The 15,581-nt window shown below is 36.8% G+C and overlaps 1 long non-coding RNA gene and 1 pseudogene across 1 annotated transcript; one reads left to right on the top strand and one right to left on the bottom strand.

Moving 5' to 3' along the window:
• Positions 1 to 945: 945 nt before the first annotated feature.
• LOC764141 lies at positions 946 to 3,239 on the bottom strand (annotated as a pseudogene).
• Positions 3,240 to 12,259: 9,020 nt separating this feature from the next.
• Positions 12,260 to 13,408, top strand: LOC115921043. The gene is made up of 3 exons (XR_004062712.1): positions 12,260 to 12,339; positions 12,789 to 12,899; positions 13,290 to 13,408. It is a non-coding gene; the product is annotated as an uncharacterized LOC115921043 (long non-coding RNA).
• The last annotated feature ends 2,173 nt before the right edge of the window (positions 13,409 to 15,581 follow it).

Below are 15,581 nucleotides of genomic sequence, written 5' to 3'. Positions count from 1 at the left end.
TGACTAAATGGTCAAAAATTAAGGGGCAGATTGACCAGGCCGGTCAATCTCCTTTCGGTACCTTACCCCTTTAGAGTGGGAAAAGTTTGCATTTCAAAGTGGAACGGTCACAATACTCTCTCTCTCTCTCTCTCTTTCACTCCAATCTCCATTTATTTTTCTTCTGTGCTGTACACTACATCAAATACACAGATTGGATCATCCCAATGCATTTATCGATAATTTGACTAAATTGCCAGGGAGAGATGTGGGTTTTCACGGCTAACATCTACATGTAAAACCTTGTCAACTATTTTGTGTTGATAGTGATCGGTTGCCCTAAACTGCTTTGACTTAACTTTACCAAAGTATTACATAAAACATGTTCTCAGTGAATAATCCGGATTTGAACTTTATGTCAAACACTGTTGTTTGAAGCTACCAACAGAAATAGTTATCCGGAAGATTGCGGCATATTTCAATGATGCAATTATGGTTGAATAGAGTATGGCGCTCCTCCAACAGACGTAAAGCATGTATAGATTGAGCTCGAAACATTTGCGTAAATATTAATTTAGAACATGTCATACGTCTTGAGACAAGTGAACAATATTCAGTAGCTGCAATTCCAAGCTTGAAACATCTGCAATTAACACAATACCCAACCTATTTTCCAAGCTATATTATATTTACAGGCAATATAAATATAAATATAAATAGCTCTGGACCGCATGACCCCAAAATATCCATAGATCTTAGACACGATGGATACTTCCCACCTGTGCATTTTAGAATATTCACTGCCAAAGTGATGGAGGTGCTTCATGAACAGTGGCGGATCCAGGGGGGGGGGCGGCCCGCCCCCCCCCCCCCCCTTGAGAAAAAAAAACATGTAAAAACACGACATTTATAATTTATTAATTATAAACTTGACTAAGTTATGATAAAACATCGATAGTTCTCGGTTTCGTTTTTTCTGGGACGCACTGTATAGCTATAACTAAGCTACAGACTTGTTGTAGATCTTCCAACTTGGAAACGAGATCATTATTGACAGCAGCAGTCAGCAGAGAAGTTGTTTTCAAGCAAATGGGTGACGTCATCGACGGCCTTAATTGTCACAGTACTTTTGACATCAGAGCCCAGCCATGTGAGTGCGGACTTGACGTTGAGGGTGTCATCCTGTAGAAGATTCTTGGCGGCGATGCCTTCGCGCTGCACATCATCCTCGGCTTGGAATCGCTCAGCATCCTTCATCATGCGTTCGATGTCGTCTTTGGACAGTCTCTTATCATGGTGGATAGTGATCCCGTTGGTGTGGCCCGTCATCAAATCCTTAGCAGTGACGGTCAATAATTCATTGGCGTCAATGTCGAAAGTAACTTCGATCTTAGGGACGCCATGCGGAGCAGGAGGTATCCCGGACAACTCAAACTGGCCGAGGCGATTGTTGTCCTTGACCATAGCCCTCTCTCCTTCAAACACCTGTATAGAGACGCCTGGTTGGTTGTCCGAGTAGGTAGTGAATCTCTGGGATGCTCTGGTTGGCACCATGGTGTTCCTATCAATGATACTTGTCATCGAGCCAGCCGCCGTCTCGATACCAAGAGATAGATGAGCAACATGCAAACAGACAATATCTTTGATCTTGTGTACATTGGCTGCATACAACGCTGCTCCGTGGGCTACAACTTCTTCAGGGTTTATGGACATGTTGAATTCCCTTCCGTCCAGGAATTCTTGAAGAAGCTTCTGGATCTTCGGGATTCGTGTCGATCCGCCAACAAGGATTACTGTATCAATCCTCTTCTTATCAATCTTGGCATTCAGCAGTACTCTTTCTACCGGCTGCAAACACTTTTTAAAGAGATCCGAACACAGCTCCTCGAATTGTGTTCTGCTAATGCTAGTGTAGAAGTCGAGGCCTTCGAAAAGAGAGTCAACTTCGATACAGCAATGAGTGCTGCTTGATGCACGTTCCACTGCTTTACGAAGGCGGTGTAGTGTTCTTCGGTTAGTCATCAAGTCTATCTTGTTCCTGCTCTTGAATTCCTCAACGAGATGGCTGACGAGTCTGCTATCGAAGTCCTCTCCGCCGAAATGTGCGTCTCCAGCCGTCGTCAGTACCTCGAATATCCCATCTTCAATGACAAGGAGTGAGACGTCGAATTTACTTCTATCGAGATCGAAAACAAGAACATGCAGTTCTTGACCGTCAGACTTCTCATCGAGACCGTAGGCGAGGGCGGCAGCGGTTGGCTCGTTGATGATCCTGAGGACGTTAAGACCCGCGATCACCCCTGCCTCCTTGGTCGCCTGTCGCTGTATCGTTGAAGTAAGTAGGAACAGTGATGACGGCATCGGTGACCTTCTCGCCAAGGTAAGCTTCTGCTGTCTCCTTTATCTTGGTCAGAACCATGGAGCTGACCTCTTCTGGAGACAGTGTCTTGGTTTCTCTAATGTGCTTTACCTGCAGCATCGGCTTGCCGTCCTTGTTGATGACGGTGAAGGGCCAGTGTTTCATGCCTGACTGTACAACCTCGTCATTGAACTGTCGCCCAATCAGACGCTTGGCATCGAAGATTGTATTCTTGGGATTCCTGAACAGATAGAGAAACAGGAAAATAGAATTACCTATCACATAGGCCCAAATACCATGTTATGTCAATATTAGTAGGGAGATCTGTGACAGGAACAAACAATCGTTTTTTGTGGGGAAGGGGGGGGGGGGGGGGGACTTCACCGGACCTCCGAATCGCTCATAGAGGGTGGAGTGGGAACAATAATTATCATCCCGACATAACTCCCAGCTCGCTAAATTGAGGCCGGGGTAACAATGTCGGATTATAAATACACGTACTTGGTTTTCTCTCTCTCTCTCTCTCTCTATATATATATATATATATCTTTCTCTCTCTCTCTCTCTCTCTTTCTCTCTAGATCCTCCTTCAGGGGTTCGCGACTGTTTGGGTCCTGGATTTCCCTATGAAGACACGTTTATATATTCAAATGTTTCTTTCGTGGAACAATGTCACACTTCATGAAACGTGCACTAAATCTCAAATCACTTACTCTGACATCTGATCCCTGGCCTCATCTCCAATCAGTATCTCCCTCTCTGTGAAAGCAACGCAACTGGGTGTGGTCCAGTTTCCATAGTCATTGGGAATGATCTCCACCTTCCCATTCTGGAAGACTCCTAAACAGGAACACGATGTACCCAAATCAATCCCGATCACTGGGGATTTTCCTGAAGCCATTGTATTTTATTTTATCTCCAGCTGCCTGGTTCCTCAAATATCAACTTTGATGATGTTCAAAATAAGCGCTCCTGACTTTTTTCTGAAATAGTTGCCGCAATAAATTCGGGAGTATCCGAATGTGTGGGCTCATTTCTATATTTCTATACTTGGTGATTATTTGCAGAATCGTTTGTTCTGAACAGTTTGATAGTCGAAGCTTGAAGTGAACTCTGACAAAGCGTCGATTTTTCTAATTGGCAAAATGTTCGTCGTCTATTTGTCTGCAGCTCTTCTAGATCTTTCGTATGACGTTATGCACATTAACTGACAAATCGACGTTTATATCAACTTGTAATGAAATGTTCTTCCAATTATAGAAGAGTAGCGACCTCGTGTTTAATCAATGTGTTCTGCGCCCGAAAGTTACTGACAAAATTAACAGCGTTTATAATTTTATTTGATATAACGAGCTGAATAGGCCTATATCATTGTACCTTGAACATGTAGTAATTGTTGTCTAAAAGGAGACTGTGTGTTGTAGAGTGGTCTATGACAGAATTTATCCCGATATATCATTGTTCGTTTGAGCGGATTTCCGATCGTGTGATTGTTTTTTCTCATTGTAAACGTAGCACTTCCGATATGCTGGAATATTCTCGATTGAAACAGGAAAAATAAAAACAATTAGGATGTTCGAATTTATGTAATATAGAGCGTAAAGTATACAAAGAGTTATAGCACCTGCCCAAATCCCCTCCTCGGGGGCATTGTAGCAGAGGGAGTAAAGGAGGGGGTGGGAGTTATTTGCCCGTCAAATCTGCCAGCTGAATTGTATTCGTACGAAAAGTTTTTAATAAGATCGCAAAAGACTTAGGAACAAATTTATTAACTTTGGCCATCACCTAATGACATATTTTTGTTTTTAAGATTCATTTTTAATTCTTCCATTTTAAGGTAACATAACATAGCAAGATATAATAACATGACAAAGTAACATAACATTACATAACAATCACAATTAGAAATGGAAGTTTATAGATTTTTAAGAAGTAAAAAGAAAGGGGGAAAACCTCCTTCCTGCACCCCCCCCCCACATGCCCTCACGCCGCTAACGAACCATGTACTGTTATTATTATACTGAGAACTAGTGGCGTAGCGTGGGCTCAGTCATGGGGGGGGGGGGGGGAGCAGTCTTTAGTCTACGAGATCAGTGTTTGTTAAACAATTTTGTTTTGTCACGGCACCCTTTTAAGAATAAAAATAGCTTTTTGTCATCCCGATCCCAAACCCATCACATACAATTCTTTTTTTCACATTTCTCTGGCACTCGTTATTTGCCATATGCACACGAACGGGCATATTTGATTCTAAATTTTGGGAGCGAGCGAGCAAAGAAAATTATAATTTTTTAAATGGTAAATAATTATTTTGTGATCAACACACTAGATAAGATAATGTATGCGGGCACCTCACCGAGGAATGTACATGAATACAAAAACTCATATATCCGGTCCTCTCGATACATGAATATGAGGATATTCAGCCATCTCATTGCCCAGAATTATCCTGATGCTAAATGGTGCAAGTGAGTAAAGCGAATGAGCGTGGGGAACGTAATTTCGGTAGGAAAATATAAGATATATTTGGATACCTCTCTGTCAAATAGAAGGACATTCGGGCTCAGACCTCGTTGCCCACATGTCGAGATGTATAGGCACATGGCCTGCCTTAAATCATTCTGTTTCTAAACTTTGTGAGAGAGCGAAGGAAGTGAGGAAGAAAGACTCATTAACATCTTCAAAATGCTACTTCCCAGTGTAATTAAAAATTGTATAGATGTTTCTAATCTTCGGTTTTCATGAAACCGACGTTATTCCATCAACATTAATTTAATAAAATATATAGATATATAACCAAATTTCTCTAGTGGCACCCCTAAATGTCTTGCGGCAGGCCTTGGTTGAATGGTTACAATTATTTGAGGGGGCAGATTGACCAGGCCGGGAGGGGATATACTCCTTGCCCCCCTTAGAGTGGGAAAATGTTGCATTTTATAGTGAAACGGACACAAATACATACTCTCTTCGTCTCTTTTCTTTATGTCTTCTGTATTTCACTCCAATCTCCATTTCGTTTTCTTCTCTGCTGTACACTACATCAAGGATATATGTTGAACAGAAAACAGTAGGTTGAACTTAAAAATTAATGATAATGATATTGTTCAAGTTGACAAATTTAAATATCTAGGTATTTTTATTGATTGTGAATTAAAATGGAATGTACACACCGATGAATTATGTAAAAAGGTTGGAAAAATGATTAGTTTCTTAGGAAGGTTGCGTAACTATGTTAATGAGACTGGGTTAAAACTTGTATATAATGCCGCAATAATGCCACATTTTGATTATGGTGACGTGTTATGGCATTCGGGCACTAAGTCTCAAGTAGACATGTTACAAAAATTACAGAACAGGGCAGGTAGAATTATTCTTAAATATAAATTATCTGAACATAAACCAATTAGTGAAATTCATAATATTTTTAATTGGGAAATGTTAGAAAATAGACAAGTTAGGCACAGTTATACTTTGATGTATAAAATATTTCACAATTTGGCACCTGTATATTTGAAAGAGAAGTTTATTGTTAAGACTACTAACTATGCCCTTAGAAGTACTAATTTAATTTTGCCTAAACCGAAAACACAGAATTGTAAGCGTATGTTTCTGTATCGCGGAAGTAAATTGTATAATGGATTGTCTATGCACATTCGACAATCAAGAAGTTTGGCTATATTTAATAAGAACTAAAAAGTTTAGTTTGAAATGTTATGACAGAGATAATATACACTGGAGGACTTGGAAAGGGGTGGCGGGAGGGGTTGGCAGTATCGAGAGGGTGGCGGGGGTGGTGAGGTTAGGGGGAACGATAAGGGGGGGGGGGGGTAGTGTATTGGTAAATTACTTTGAGTTTTATAAAAATTGATATTGTATGTAAATTAATATGATTTTTGCTTTTGGACCCCATGGAAGAACAGGACCATTTTGAAAATGGTTCTGAAATGGGCTATCCAACCGTTTGTCTATACTTTACACATTTACTTACTTTCTTATCGTTTGAAATGTGTTTTATATGTATGTGTTTTTTTTACAACTTGTATGTATATATGGATTTCGGAAATAAAAACAAACAAACAAAACAAGGACACAGATCTGATCAGTCAAAAGCATTTTTCGATAATTTGACTAATACAAGCGAGATGTAAGTTTTTACAGATAAAACCTACCTTAAAAATAAATAAATCATTATATATATATATATATATATATATCATTCACCAATGCCAGCACTATAACACAAAAGAAATACACTCATGCAAAGAGTTCAATGAGAGTATAGGGGGTAGCCAAATGAGTAATAGAGATACCCCCAACAAAGGAGGGAAACAATTTGTCATTGACTGGAGAAGCTAAACAACATATACTCAGAGAGGGTACACTCTCCCTGATATACCATTCCAATTTACAACATGATGAAGAATATAATAACAAGGAAATATTGCCACATAAAAACTGGCAGTCCAGATCGATGTGAAGAAAATGATTAAGATTGTGGCCAACGACCATAACTCGCAGCCACTCGAATACAACAAATATGTGTTTATTGATTCTCATTTAGCTACTCAACCCCTTTTGGCTATAGCCGCATATTGGCATGGCGAATTCAGCCATATGTCACAAAAACAGAAAATATTCAAGGTTTTAATACAAAGGAGGAAGTAATAATACATCAGTTGAAGCTAGGGAAATGCAAATTAAATTATTATCAGCACATTATTAATCAACATGAAGATGGACTATGTATCCATTGTAAGGTTTCAGAAGCTATAGAGCATTTTTTACTACAATGCAATAAATATAAAAGAGAAAGAAGGATAATGCAAAGACGATTGAAATGTGTAACGTTAGATTGAGTACACAATTATTAGGGAATTTATCGGATTTTAGAGTCCTCTTAGATTATATTAAAGATACAAACAGATTTGAAATGTTTGAATAGATCTAGTGCGTTTTCCTCTGTGAGATTATGATTATGATTGAAATGTTTGAATATTATCAGTATTAAAATCATAGGGATGACATCCTAATGATTAAAATGCACGACTAATGGTGAAAGGAAATGAAATATAATTAATCTTTCACAGTAGCACTTCGCTGAGACAGGTGAGCCAACTCTTAACTCGAAAACAGAAGTCTGGAAAGACAGAGCCCCATCAGTTAAAGTGAGCCATGAGATCCAGTTCGACAAGATGAACCTGCACCAAAGAAGGAACGCTGTGGCGCAGATAATCTGTCAAGATTGAAGAGCGCCATCTAAACGCCAACAACAACAACAACAACCATACAATTTTAGGGGATTCCCCAGGCCCCCCAAGCTCCGCCATTTTGTCCGGATCCATTAGAAGCCAAAATAAGCCCCCTTGCATAATTCATGAGCCTTATGAATTATGCATTCTGTAGGATGCTCCCCGCGAAAAGTGTACTGGAATGATGTTCACTACACGGTACAAGACAATACGCGTATCAGCGTAATTAGAGAGGTCAAATAATCTACTGTACGGAATTATGGGTAATTTATTCATCATGCTGCGCGCTAGCAACGCAAGTGATTCAGCGAATCAGCGTGGATTATTCTGATGCGTTAATATACGCGCTGTTATTTTTATTCGATATTGTATGACCGTCAAAAATTAAATGATCGTAAAAAAAGACGAGAAAAAAGGCACGAAAATCACAAGTTATTATCTAGAATTTCATTAAATTAGGACACAAAATTAACCAAAGCACTAATTCATTTGCATACATCGATAAACCCTATTGCATTGAAATATTAATATCAAGGTGACGGCTATTTGTCTTCAAATGATAGTCGAGGACGGTCGAGGAGGTGCAGCGTTCTGATTCTGTCTGCAAGTGTCGGCTAGCCGAATCCTCATAGGCCACACCCCCTCCTGTTTTTTTTTTGGGGGGGGGGGGGGGAGATATTTCCCAAATATTTGGTACTTATGAACTCTCAATTGTAATGCAAATGTTAAGTTTAAAATTTCCATTTTTTTTACAACCATGAGTACCTATAATAAATGAAAATAGCAAATATCTTGATCATCCATTAAATCCAAATGGATATGTGTTGCTATGACAACACTTCCAGCTGGCCATCAGCTGATCGATTTCTTCGTGCCGACTAATAATTGATTGGCATCCTCATATTTTTAGTCTATTTGTCTTCTAATTTCCAACCGATCAAGCTTTTTCGGCCACAATGCCTTTAAGATGTTCAGTGAAGGGATGTTGGTCAAAATATAGGACTCAAGAGGATTTGAGACTCCATCGGTAAGTTATGAAAAAGTGGTAGTAGGCGATGCTGCGTGTGTGTGTGTGTGTGTGTGTGTCCGAGTTGGGGGGGGGGGGGTTACAAGTTCCAACAAAATTCTTTTTACCAGTCATTCTTTTTACCAGTCCTCTTCTCTTCTCTTTCTCTTAAAAACAACTTCTATGGGGGGCCAGGGGTATGTCAATTATATTTGATACATTTTTAATTACTTAAATTATTTTATTACTACAATCCTCATTTTCATCGTGATAGATTTTGACCCTTCCTTTTAAAAAATGAAGGTCATCACAGTTCACTAATGGAACATGGCATGAACCTGGGAGCCTGTGTGTGTTTTTTTGACTTGGAGCAAGTGAAGAAGCAAGGTTGGAAAATACGAGACTCATAACGTTTGAAGGCTTCCCCCTTTTTTTTTGGGGGGGGGGGGGGGGGTTGCGGCTTCTGATTCAAGAATACTCTTACGAGCATGATTAACAAACACAAGGCCCTCTTAACTGGCATCCAGGACAATGTACATGTAAGATATTAATGAGTGTGAACAAAAGTGTACAAAACTACAAAATTCAGTCATTTAAAAAAATAATTTATTTCATGCAAAGGTAAAAAAAAAAAGATCAAAACGTCACTGATTACCGGTACTGTAAATAATTAAAATTGACAAAGTCAACAATAAGTTAATACAAGTACAATGTACTACAATGTACTACATGCATATACACGTATGTATTTTTTATAAATTAATCAAATGAGCACCGAAGGTGGACCTGTGTGCTATACAAGGAGCCAGTATTATTATTATTTCTATTTGTGCAAAGCTGAACGTCATAAAGAAAATACACTACTGAAAAAACATTGTACAAGCAAAGTTGACAATCTCACTGATAACTTTTTGAGGGAACAAAATAATTTCAGTCATGGATACAATCACATCGCTTGGGGGGGGGGGGTTAAACATACAGGTTACTAAATTTTTAGGACTTCTTAAAGGTACGATTTCTTAAATTAATAATATCATCGCTGGATAAACATACAAGGTCACTAAAAAAATGTTGAGAACTTCTTAAATGTACAATTAATCTAGGTAATGTCCTTTTGTGCCCATGTTGGCAATGGGACAGGGAGGGGGTTGCATTGTTTTATGAATGTTAGGACAAATAAGGCAATGACAAATTTGTGTAAATTTAGTGTACAAACATCAGGTGCATACAACAAAAATCTGTAGTAATACCATTTAGCAATGTGTCTATCAGTTGGAAAGACATGTAAACTCACCCCCTCCTACCAAAGCCATGTAAAGGTAAAGGGAACCATCAAATTTGACTATTTTTTCAGAACTTGTTAAAATGTGGAAAGGGGTAAATGCTCAATTGTTGACATGGCAGGAGTGGTGAAATGTATTCATTTTTACAAAATACACAGAAATGATTATATCAATAAACTCAGAATCAAGTTTTATATGGGATACAAAGCTCTTATGAAATGATCTTTCTTTTTCCAAGACTGCCAACAAAACCTAGCATTCGCAAAGAATGGTTGAAGGCTCTTGGAAGAACTGAAGATCCAATAACAAGAACATATGTTTGCTCGATGCACTTTGGACCTGAAAACTATTCACAAACTGTGAAGAGGAGATGTCTGCTACCTTCAGCTTTACCTTCATTAGATGTGAGTTACTTTTTTATCAAATAAGTAATTGGAATATCTTTAAGTTAAGTAATTTTTACCCGTAAGTACCTATCCACAAGGGTTTGACTTCTCTCTAATTAAGAGAGCAGTGGCTTATTAGAGAGCAGTTATTATCAAAAACCGTAAATCAAGTTCAATAAAACCCATAACAATTATTATTTTATTTTAAATTTCTTCACTAAGCATAATCAAAAAGATACATAGATTTATAAATGAAACATACAAAATTACCTTAAAATAAGATAAATTTTCACACAAGAGTGAAATTTTCACTTATATTTGTTGTTTTGTGGTTACAGTGTATAACTAAAAATACATTATTATAATCAACTAAACATTTTTTTTAAAAGTTCAGGATCAGGGTTAATAGGAATATTGTAATTATATTATCACTAAATTATGTCCTGATGTATGTTAAACTTAAACGTATGTGTATTTTACTTTAAATTAATTGATAATAGTAGGACCGCAATTATACAATTTTCACACAAATGCACCAGGAGTGTCAATTTTGACAGACACGGTGCATTATAAATGTTCACTATAATTATTATCAATATTATTGTTATTTCATCAATGAAAATTATTAAACTTGCCCAGTTCAGAATTATGAAAAGCCTTTGCATTTTTATGTAAATACATTTAAATATTTCAATCCCTTAAACAATTTAGATGCCAGTTTCAAATCCTATTCCATTCTACCATGAGAGGACACCTGTACCACTTCCTACACCTGGTAACTTGCATGACCACAGCTACACAGTGAGTCCTGGCACAACCAAACGTAAGCTGGAAAGAGCCCTAGGGATAGAGAAGATAAAAAAGCGCAAGGCACAGATGGATAACATCAAGAAATCTATCAAGATTCAATCTTTAAAAGTAAGTAAATTATGTAAGTCCAGAGGCATGGTATGTAAGGGAATGATAAACAATTATCTGAAATCATTGAACTAGCTCACATCATGGAACCAAAATATTTCAATTTATAAAGAAATCTTGGAAATGTTGATAATTTTACAGCTCATTCTTCATAGAAGTGTAATTCTGTATCTTAACAAGTAACATATACATGTATAATCCATGATTCACATGTATTGATAAACTCCGCCAAGACTTACTCACATATGACACAGTTTTTTTTCTTTCTCATCTGAATGAAAGGCAAGTGTGGTTCCAGAATTCAAATATACTCTTTTCCATATTTCATCACTAGGATCTGAAATCAACAATGCAAGACCATGGGATGGAGGATGAAGCCATCCAATCTACATTCGACTCTGTCCATGGAAACGCATATGTCATACTGTCGAATCAAAATGTAAATAGTGACAAAATTTCTGCCAGAAGATACAGCCAAGAACTACTCAACCTCTCTTTAACATTACATTACTTGTCCCCCCGCTGCTATAAATTTCTAAGAACTATATTTGCCCTGCCATCCGAGGTGACACTTCGAAAGATGTTAGCATCTGTAGATGGTAACCCAGGATTCACTACAGAATCAATAGAAACATTAAAATATATTAAAGACAACTCTCCTACTCAATTACATTGGACCCTTATGATAGATGCAATGTCTATCAAAAGGCAGGTAGCATATGACAAGAACCGCGATTGCAATACCGGATTTACCAATATTGGCAATTCCAAATCGAAAGGGGAATTGCCAGAGCCGGCAACACAGGCATTAGCGTTCATGGTGGTTGGGATGAATATGCATATCAAACTAACAGTTGGATATTTTCTTGTGAAGAAGTTGTCGGCCCCTTTTCAGGCTAGCCTGATTAAGGAGTGCCTACAACTTCTTCACGAGAAAGGCATCCAAATCGATGCCATTGTTTGTGATGGTGCAGCTGTGAACAAGTCTACTATGAGCATGTTGGGAGCAAATCTGGATCCTAATAATCTAAGAGGAGACTTTCCCCATCCATCAAATGGACACCCGATTACCTACATCCCCGACGTTTGCCATAACCTGAAATTGCTCAGGAATCTTCTTGGAGACAAACAAGAGTTAACATTCAATGGTACAGAAAAGGTACGTGATTTTTTTTTAATCTTTAAACAGAATATAAATGTTAATATTTTGTTAATGGAAGAATAAGGTGTATGAAGTATTTAATATAATAAGGACCAAATTAAACTTTTTACTATGAAAACAGATGATACAGTCCTTCAAGTTCAAAAGTATCAAATTTTTGTGAACCCTTCTCCAAAATTTCTGAAGTATATGGATGATAATTAAAAAAAAAAAACTTATTTTCATGATTTCTATCAAATCTGAATAAACATTTCATGTTCATCGTTTTGTATAATGCCCACGGTGTAGACATAGATATACACATACTGCATAAAGATCAATTTTAATATAACAAAGGAAATATCCCTACACCTGTTTATAGTACTTGACAAATCTATACAATTCATTTTTTAATAATCGCTCTATTACATTGATGAAAACACAATAATGATTTGTCTCCGTTACAGGTCAAGTGGAAGCATATCAAGAACTCCTATGAAATCCAGCAGCGTGAAGGAATGAGGGCTGCAAATAGGCTAACAGGAGACCACATTGACTACTCAAAAGCAAAAATGAAGGTAGTGATCATTCATATAGTCTTTACAGGCTATTGATTTTGTTAAATACCTTTTGGCAGGTTGGGTACATTTTGATAAGAACGATCTTTCACATAGTAAATATATATAGCATTAATATAATTGAGATCACCTCTAAAAATTTGAAATAAATGATATTCTGATGTATACAGGACTTACAGGCACATGTCATTATCTACATGTGATCCCATTTAAATTCTGGTAAGACTACCTTTGCACTGTAACGCATGATGTTCTATGCATTCTTCCTTTTTTGAATCAAAGCACTAATATTGGCACTTGTACATAGATAATTTTTTATTCATGATTTCTTGATGAAACCTTATATTCTTTGTTTATCCATTTTAACTACTTATGCATAATTTCATGCAGGTTAAATATGCAGCCCAGGTTTTTAGTAGCTCAGTAGCTGCTACAGTTGACATCTTAAGGCAACTGCACTTTGAAGGATTTGAAGATTCGGAAAGCAGTGCCTATTTCCTACGACAGATCGACAGGTGAATAAGATTAGTGTAGAGAGTACAAAAAGTTAAAAACTACTTTATACATAAAGACATAATTTAGCCCTTTACACATTTTCTCCATATATCTTTTTTGTATTAACCAGGCGATATGATCTGCGTTCTCAATGACATATTGAGCTATTGTGGAATAATTGCACAATGCATATCGTACTGCTTTTACAAAATATCCAGCTTGTGATAGGTATTGTATCAATAGCATTGAGTCGTAATTATATGTGTACAGAAGGGTGTTAAATGTGGCCAATTTGATGTAAATCTTATATTTTTGTTTAGATATTGGTACACGTTTTAAATGTCGTACCCTTCAAAATACTGACATAAATACTGTTTGATAATATACATATCAATAACAATCTTTTGTTATTTATTGTTATTGATTCTTTGCTTATTCACAATCATCAAAGTACAATTACAAGTATGTTTTTAGAAAAGGCCAAGCTTTATGATGACGTTTAGCCACATACGTATCTATTCTTTCTGCAGCAACCAGGCAAGTAGCCAATTTGAAGTTCATGTACAGGAATAAGGATATTTTTATTGGAAAAAACAAATTCCTTGGTTTGCTAATGTAATAATATATATTTTGTTAGTCTTAAATTATGATAATGCTTATTGTTGCTATTCAAGTGGAAAGTATATAATTGTGAAATGGCCTACACATGTATTGATAAATGGTACTAGTCTTGAAAACAGAAATAATTAAATATTATTATTATTAAAGTCTCAATAATCTCTGATTGACTTAGCCCTCGGCAGGGCCTAGGGAGCATGAGGAATATTTGCGTGTGTCTAAAGATGTGGCAGTATATTTTGTCAGAGAGAGAAATTGACCATATACAACATCTCGTTTCAACATTCAACCATGTAACGTCGTAACCTGTTGATTATTAAAGACTACCTACTATAGTATACGCAGTAATGTTTTTTTTTTTCCATGTTGCCGGAAGTTAGTCTAATTTTCTCAGACATCAAATTGGATCGTGGGGTGAACAGAATAAAATAATGTGAAATTGTAGGCGCATCTCACTATTATCACCCGTTTTATTTCGTATATTTTTTATTTGATTTTATATACCTCACTTAAGAAATCCAGCCATCTGATTGGTCGAATTGCATTCATAAACTTCAACTGTTCCTGTAAAATTCCCGGTAACCATGCTTAAAACATTTCAATATTTTTAATAACCATGGTTATTAAAAAAATAGGTCAGTCTCCATGGTTACCCCATAGGTTTACATGTTAAAAAATGGTTTGAGCGATGGAGGATACCATACGTGTGCGAAAAATTGGTCGGCAATTTCAATACAATTGAATCTCGATCGATCTTACCGACAATTTTATCTTGCATTGTTGACATGAAGACGAAAATTAACTCTCAAAAACAAAAAAACAACATCTGCCGATAGATCTTGATCTAAGTTCGTGCCAATATGCATTGCAAAAGTAAAAGAAGGGTCCGTTTCATGGAGCTTTTGCGAAGCATCCCTCACGCGGAGCCGTTTTCAATCCATTTTAATGTATATATTGGAAAAAACTGCCAAGCATGTTAACGGCGCGCGATAGCCGAGTGGTCTGAGCGTTGGTTTTCGATGCACCTCTTGTTGTACGCAAGAGTTCGAATCCCGTCTTCGACAAAAATGTAAATTATTTTTTATTTTTTATTTTTTAGTCTATTTTTTTTCGGCATATAAAAGTATTAATGACTGCTTTAATATTCGAGAAATAGTTGTTTTCATACGCTCTCGGGAAGGTTACAATTGGGCTATTCCCCTCGGCAAGCCTCGGGGAATAGCACAATTCTAACCTTCCCGAGAGCGTAATAAAACAACTATTTCTCTCAAAGCAGTCATTAATACTATATTATTTCTGCATATTTTCCAAATAAAATATAACTGAATAACAAAGAACATAAAATACATGTAAGGTATAATAAAACATAAACAAACAATAATTTCTTAATGTCAAAATGTTTTTTGTACATAATATATGTACATATAATAACGAAACTTATTACTTCCATAACATATTATCATAAATTTAAAGTATTATCTGAACTATTCTGTTGGAAAAGTGCAGGAGACCGCAATCATAAGCAAAGCTTAACATTTCATTTATTTGGTCGCTTTATTTGTTCAGCAT

The sequence above is a fragment of the Strongylocentrotus purpuratus genome, unplaced genomic scaffold (genome assembly GCF_000002235.5).
Source record: "Strongylocentrotus purpuratus isolate Spur 01 unplaced genomic scaffold, Spur_5.0 spur5_scaffold_1, whole genome shotgun sequence".
Lineage (NCBI taxonomy): Eukaryota > Metazoa > Echinodermata > Echinoidea > Camarodonta > Strongylocentrotidae > Strongylocentrotus > Strongylocentrotus purpuratus.
Note: the sequence above shows the minus strand (reverse complement) of the source record. Positions and strands in the feature narration are given on the sequence as shown.